Below are 7500 nucleotides of genomic sequence, written 5' to 3' on the forward strand. Positions count from 1 at the left end.
TTTGAGTACTCTTGTCCATGATTTTCGTGTGCTTCTAGAGGTTTGGTCCGATTTTCAGTACTCTTGTCCATGCTTTCACATGCTCTGATAGGTAGGTTCGTTCTCAGTTATCCCTGTGTTCATGGTTTTCGTGTGCTTCCATAGGTTTGGTCCGTGTTTTTGAGTACTCTTGTCCATGATTTTCGTGTGCTTCTAGAGGTTTGGTCCGATTTTCAGTACTCTTGTCCATGACTTTCGTTTGCTTCGATTCGTTCACTCCATTACTCTTGTCTGTGGTTTTCGTTTGCTTCGATTCGTTCACTCTATTACTCTTGTCTGTGGTTTTCGTTTGCTTCGATTCGTTCAGTCCATTACTCTTGTATGTGATTTTCGTTTGCTTCGATTTGTTCAGTCCATTACTCTTGTATGTGATTTTCGTTTGCTTCGAGTCGTTCAGTCCATTACCCTTGTCTATGATTTTCGTTTGCTTCGAGTCGTTCAGTCCAATACTTACCTTTGTCTATGATTTTCGCTCTAGCCCAGTCGCCCTGCGCTCTGGAAATCACATTCCAACTCTATCACCGATAGTGCTCACACCTTGGAAACCACATTTCACCCGGGGAACCTTAGGGTGGATTTTGAGCCTTTCGGGATTGCGAAACCATCATTTAACACTCTAAACTTAATTTCCGCAATCCCAGACGCACTTTCCATATGGTCTCCAAAAATGCGTGTGAGCTGACCTGGTCCCTTATAATAGGCAATGAACACGATTTTGGCAAAATATTTTTTTCAAAATTTTTTGACTCACCGGGTAAAATCGAATTTACTTGGGAAAAATGTTCTAGCAGGGGCCCTCCCATACAAATTTTTTTCTTCTCAAAAATGATTTTCGTTTCACTTTTCATACTCAGGGGAGTCTAAAATTGATGTTTTGAGTCACCATGAAAAAAATTTTTTTTTTGACCCGAGCTTGGGTCGCGACCCAAAAATCGACTCACTTGGGAAAAATGTTCTAGCAAAGGCCCTCCCATACAAAAATTTTTTCTTCTCAAAAATGATTTTCGTTTCACTTTTCATACTCAGGGGAGTCTAAAATTGATGTTTTGAGTCACCGTGAAAAAAAAATTTTTTTGACCCGAGCTTGTGTCGGCGACCCAAAATCGACGCACTTGGGAAAAATGTTCTAGCAGGGGCCCTCCCATACAAAAATTTTTTCTTCTCAAAAATGATTTTCGTTTCACTTTTCATACTCAGGGGAGTCTAAAATTGATGTTTTGAGTCACCGTGAAAAAAAAATTTTTTTGACCCGAGCTTGTGTCGGCGACCCAAAATCGACGCACTTGGGAAAAATGTTCTAGCAGGGGCCCTCCCATACAAAAATTTTTTCTTCTCAAAAATGATTTTCGTTTCACTTTTCATACTCAGGGGAGTCTAAAATTGATGTTTTGAGTCACCGAGAAAAAAAAATTTTTTTGACCCGAGCTTGTGTCGGCGACCCAAAATCGACGCACTTGGGAAATATGTTCTAGCAGGGGCCCTCCCATACAAAAATTTTTTCTTCTCAAAAATGATTTTCGTTTCACTTTTCATACTCAGGGGAGTCTAAAATTGATGTTTTGAGTCACCGTGAAAAAAAAATTTTTTTGACCCGAGCTTGTGTCGGCGACCCAAAATCGACACACTTGGGAAATATGTTCTAGCAGGGGCCCTCCCATACAAAAATTTTTTCTTCTCAAAAATGATTTTCGTTTCACTTTTCATACTCAGGGGAGTCTAAAATTGATGTTTTGAGTCACGGTGAAAAAAAATTTTTTTTTGACTCACCGGGTAAAATGGTCGCACTTGGGAAAAATGTTCTACCAGGGGCCCTCCCATACAAAAAATTTTTATTTCTCAAATCGATGCGTGGTTTCACTTTTCATACTCTAGGGCCCATTTGCTTCAACTTTGGAAAAAATTTTCGATGATGAAAAATTTTCGCCTTCGACGTCCATCGACCACTCGACCCGAACTTGGTACTTTTGTATGGAGGTACCCGAGTAGTGACTTTTTCATACAAAAATTTTTATTTCTCATATCGATCCGTGGTTTCACTTTTCATACTCTAGGGCCCAATTGCTTCAACTTTGGAAAAAATTTTCGATGATGAAAAATTTTCACCTTCGACGTCCATCGACCACTCGACCCGAACTTGGTACTTTTGTATGGAGGTACCCGAGTGGTGACTTTTTCATACAAAAATTTTTATTTCTCAAATCGATCCGTGGTTTCACTTTTCATACTCTAGGGCCCATTTGCTTCAACTTTGGAAAAAATTTTCGATGATGAAAAATTTTCACCTTCGACGTCCATCGACCACTCGACCCGAACTTGGTACTTTTGTATGGAGGTACCCGAGTGGTGACTTTTTCATACAAAAATTTTTTTGCGAATACGTGTTCGTTCGCGATCATTAAGGCCATGAACCGCAAGTCCGCTGCGATAGAAATAGTGCATTGTAGTTACTCGACGAGAAAAAAAATCGGGACTTAGAAAAATTTTTGAAAGTCAAATCGTATTGACTTCCAACAACACCTGATAATAAACACACATTGCCTGTTGCACCACAGTTCGCATTTGACTTAACAAATCGCCTGTTGGTACGCACATCACCATCGACTTTACCAATCGCGTTTCGCACCGCTAATCCCACTTGGCGTGGAGCCACGCACATAATGTTGCGAGGAGAGTATTAATCGGGACTTAGCGTTTTAAGCTCGCGAACACTCCACTATGGGAGTGCACGCAAGCACCAACTGTACACACACAACACAACAATCACTCTCGCGAACACTCCATTCCCAAAGTGAACGCGAGCACCAGCAAGCATGGGTCGCCTGAGAGGATCGATGCGAACGCATCTCTACAACTCGCAGCTCCCAGCCTGTAGTCCCGTCGTTTGCGGGCGGTCGAAGGTGTCGAAACTAGTTGTATCCACGGTCGACGGAAACACAGCCACCAGGGTTCCCTGTGGTAAGGTACTTCCACGTGCAGCGTGCTCCCGCCCGTTGCGGCTCAGTCTAGTGCTATAGCGGGGATGAGACGTCAGTGTGCGCGGGGCAGCACCGACGGATCTCGGAGGGTTGTTAAGCCCGCTAGCTTCCGATCACCTAATGGGTTTGAGAAGCGCTATCAGCTCGGATTGGATACGACCTTAGAGGCGTTCAGGCATAATCCAGCGGACGTAGCGTCATACCAAAGTCCGGTCGAACTAGTATTGAGCCAGTGGTCCGTACCTGTGGTTCCTCTCGTACTGCACAGGAATTCCGTTAAGATAGCGGCAAACAGCACACACCAGTAGGGTAAAACTAACCTGTCTCACGACGGTCTAAACCCAGCTCACGTTCCCTTGAAAGGGTGAACAATCCTACGCTTGGTGAATTTTGCTTCACAATGATAGGAAGAGCCGACATCGAAGGATCAAAAAGCCACGTCGCTATGAACGCTTGGCGGCCACAAGCCAGTTATCCCTGTGTGTGTGCGTAGCTGTCATTTGCAGTGTTAGGACGTGCTTCTGTGTCGCTCCCTTGAAAAGTGAAAAATTGCATGCAAAAACAGCAGAAAAAGGACGGGAAAGTGTTTATAGTGCCTAATTATTGTGCCCTTTAGTCGCCTATGGCGTTATATCAGTGAAACAGGACGATGCTCGCCTGGAAAGTGCGTTGAAAGTCTCCCCATACATTTTGTATGGGAGCAGTAAAGTGCGGAAATAACGCAGAAAAGGCGAATAAAAACATTTAGTGGCGTTATTAAATCATAGTGTCGGCACCGATAAACGGTTTTATAAACGGTAATACAAGGAAAATAGCCGAAAAGTGCATAAAATAGTGCGTGCAAAATAGCGGCAGAGCGGCGTCAGGTGTGTCGGCGCGTGTGAATGTGCGGCTTGGAACGCGTTCGCGTCTTGACAGCGACGTCAAACAAGTTCGCAGTGAACCCCTGACAGCGATCCAGCACGTCCGCGGTGAACTGGAGCAAGTCCGCAGTCTACCACCGGCAGCGAGCTTTAGCGGAGACACCAAAGAGCGCCATCTATTGGGAACCGCTGGAGCTTTCGCGAGTGGTGTCACCTGGTGGTCGGTACCGGTATTACGGCTAGTGAAGACAACAACCAGCATCGCTTGGGAGACTTCAACGTCGGTACCAGCGGGCAACCCGGGTCGGTGTATGCGGGTTGCATACTGACAGGCGGTGATCTCAACGCTGGATAAGGAGGCGAACCTGGAAATAATTTTTTGAGTCCTTATTGGTTTTTATCATCTATTGCTGGAATTAATATTTGTTTTTGTTTCAGAAGAAGCAAATATATATCCAGTAATTCCCAACCAAGCAGGCTGGCCTTCTGAAGGCCATGGATAGGACTTTGAGGGGGCGCACTCTCTCGGTGGACGAGTCGAGTGCTGCCAGCAAAGGCAAACCAGGAGCGAGCTCGAGCAAGAGGCTCACTGTCCCGTTGACGCCTGTAATGGAGGGCGTTGCTGTGAGCGGAGCCACTAGCTCCAGCAAGTACGCGGCCAAGTTGGTGACTGGCTGTGGAGGTTCCCCGTCGAGCGAGGTGCGACGCATGATCAGCGAAGCAAAGCTGGACAACGAGACGCTTCTCACGGTCGTTAAGAAGCTGGAGGAGCAGGTGTCGCTCCTGCGTGTACAGCTTGAAACGGCGGCCGAGCAGGCTCGGCAGGACCTGCGTGAGGCGCGTCTCGAGGCGCGACAACGGGAGGAGCGGCTGATCGCCGATAACCTGCAGCTGCGGGAAGAGCTGCGAAAGGAGCGGGAGCTGCTCACGACGCTGGTGGCGCAGTCCATCGGCCATAACCAGCCTGTTGTGCAGCAACAGCCAGAAAGAGCCACGCAGCAGCGTGGACATCAGCAGGACGCGGTGGTGGCAACGAGCAAGCCACCTCAGACGACGGATGGCGGCTCCTGGGTTGAGGTGGTGCGCCGTAAGCCGCCACGTCAGCAGGCGGCTGATCTACAGCGGCAGCAACAGTGGCCACAGCTCCCGCAACGTCAGCAGCAGCAGCAGCGGCAGCAACCGCAACAACGGCCCCAGCTGCAACGGCCGCAGGCCCAGCTGCAGCAACAGCAAGGTGTGGCCAGTACGTCTGGTGCGCAACGTGGAGGTCAGGCGCAACAGCGTCAACGAAAAATAAAGCTGGATGCTATCGAGGTTGCACCGGCGGAGGGCCAGAGCTGGGACGAGGTGTACCAGCTGGTACGAGCAGCTCCCGAGTTGCAGCGTTTCAACAGCCAGCTGGGGGTCGGACGTCGGACCATGCGTTCGCGTCTGGTAATGGACGTGGAGAAGGGAGCAGATACGGCTGCGATCCTGAAATGCGTGCAGGAGGTGTGCGCTTGGGGAGACCAGCCAGCTGCCGCCAGACTGGTGACACCAATGGTGGAGGTCCGGGTCGACGCTATTGACCCTTTAGCGAAGGAGCAGGACGTGGCGCTGGCTCTAGCCAGCCTTGCACAGTCGCCGGTGGAGGAGTCTGCCGTGCAGCTGCGAAAAGCCTGGAACGGAACGAAGGTGGCGTTCGTTCGCGTTCCGGAGAAGGCGGCGGAGCAGTTGAAGGACCGACATGTACTGATAAAGTACACCTCGTGCCTTGTGCGGACGGCACAGGCTTCGACGTCGCGAGAGCAACGGTGCTTCAGGTGCCTGGAATTCGGTCACCTTCGGGCCAGCTGCCGGAGCGAGGTGGATCGGACAGCTGCGTGCATCCGCTGCGGCCAACCGGGTCACCTGGCCCGAGCCTGCACAGCGGAGGTGTGCTGTGCGGTCTGCAAGGGCCCTCACCGAGTAGGACACCCGTCCTGCACCCGGAAGGTCTGAAGGTCTTGCAGATAAACCTCGGGCGCAGCCGTGCAGCGCAGGACATCATGCTGCAGACGGCTAGGGAGATCGGAGCGCAGGTGGTGATAGCGTGCGAGCTGTACAAACCACCTAGAGACAGCGTGCGGTGGGCGGTCGACGAGGCTCAGAGCGTAGCGGTAGTGGCGACTGGCGGCTACCCCATCCAACGACTGGGGAGTTCATCGGTGCCTGGGCTGGTAGTTGCCACCATAGCCGGGATAACGTTTGCCAGCTGCTATGTGTCCCCCAACATCGGACAAGCGGATCTCGGCGACTACCTGGAAGCGGTTGAGCTCACGCTCACGGGGCAGGATCCCATGGTTCTGGCTGGGGATTTTAATGCCTGGAACCAGGAGTGGGGCAGCTCAAGAACCACGGCGAAGGGTGAGGACTTGTTGAGTGTTGTTGAGCACCTCGGTCTTAGGACGCTCAACCGAGGGAACACACCCACTTTCAAGGGCAACGGTGTTGCACGGGAAAGCGTCATCGACGTGAGCTTCTCGAGTCCCTGCGTAGCGGAGCCAGGCAGTTGGAGTGTGAGTAGCAGATACTCCGGTAGCGACCACAGCTATGTGCTGTTCAGCGCTAAACTGCCTTCGACCAGCGGCCGACAAGAACATCAGCATCGGCCACACTGCAACGGGCACGGCGGTACAGCAGGCATGACGCGGCACGCGGGAACACGCTACAAAACAAGCCAATTCAATCAGGCTTGTTTTAAGCTGGCGCTTGGGATCGGCCGTTTCGACGATGTAAGCACACCTGAGGGCCTGATCAGGGGGCTCACAGAAGCGTGCGACGCAACGATGGAGAGGATCCACAAGACCAATTTCCGGCAGGCTCCGACGTTATACTGGTGGAACCCGGAAATCGCGAGGGCGCGAGATGCGTGCGAAGCTGCCGAGGCCAGGCTACGCACAGCAACGCAGACCGACGACCGTATCGCCGCTTCAGCCCGCTTGCTGGACGACCGTAGGGCTTTGGAACGGGAGATCCAGCGCAGCAAAGAGCGCTGCATGCAGGAGCTCATCGACGGAGTCGAGGATGATGTGTTTGGGTTGGGGTATCGAGTGGTTATGGCCAAGCTGCGCAGTCGAGCGCCGCCAGAACTGGACCGTTCTGTGCTGGAGCCGATCATCGACGCCCTCTTCCCGGCCCACCCATCGTTCGAGTGGCCGCCGATTGCGACGGAAAGCGACGAGGACGAAGAGCCCATCCGACCAGTCACCCGTGAGGAGATCCTTTGCATCGCTGAGGGGATGGCCACCTCAAAGGCGCCGGGCCTCGATGGAATTCCCAACGCGGCAGTGAAGACCGCGATGAGGGAGCACCCGGAAGCGTTCGTGCGGGCCTACAATGAGGTCCTGCAGAGCGGCGAGATTCCGGCATCGTGGAAAGTGGCACGCCTGGCGCTCATCCCGAAACCAGGCAAACCACCGGGCGAACCGTCGTCAAGTCGTCCACTGCTGATGCTGGGAGCGGCACCTAAGGGGTTCGAGAGACTGGTTTTGAACCGCCTCAATGAACATCTCGAGGATGAGAGCGCACCTCGCCTATCACAGGACCAATACGGCTTCCGCCGTGGACGCTCTACGGTCCAAGCTATAGAGAGGGTCATCGAG

Source organism: Anopheles moucheti (assembly GCF_943734755.1).
Source record: "Anopheles moucheti chromosome X unlocalized genomic scaffold, idAnoMoucSN_F20_07 X_unloc_2, whole genome shotgun sequence".
Lineage (NCBI taxonomy): Eukaryota > Metazoa > Arthropoda > Insecta > Diptera > Culicidae > Anopheles > Anopheles moucheti.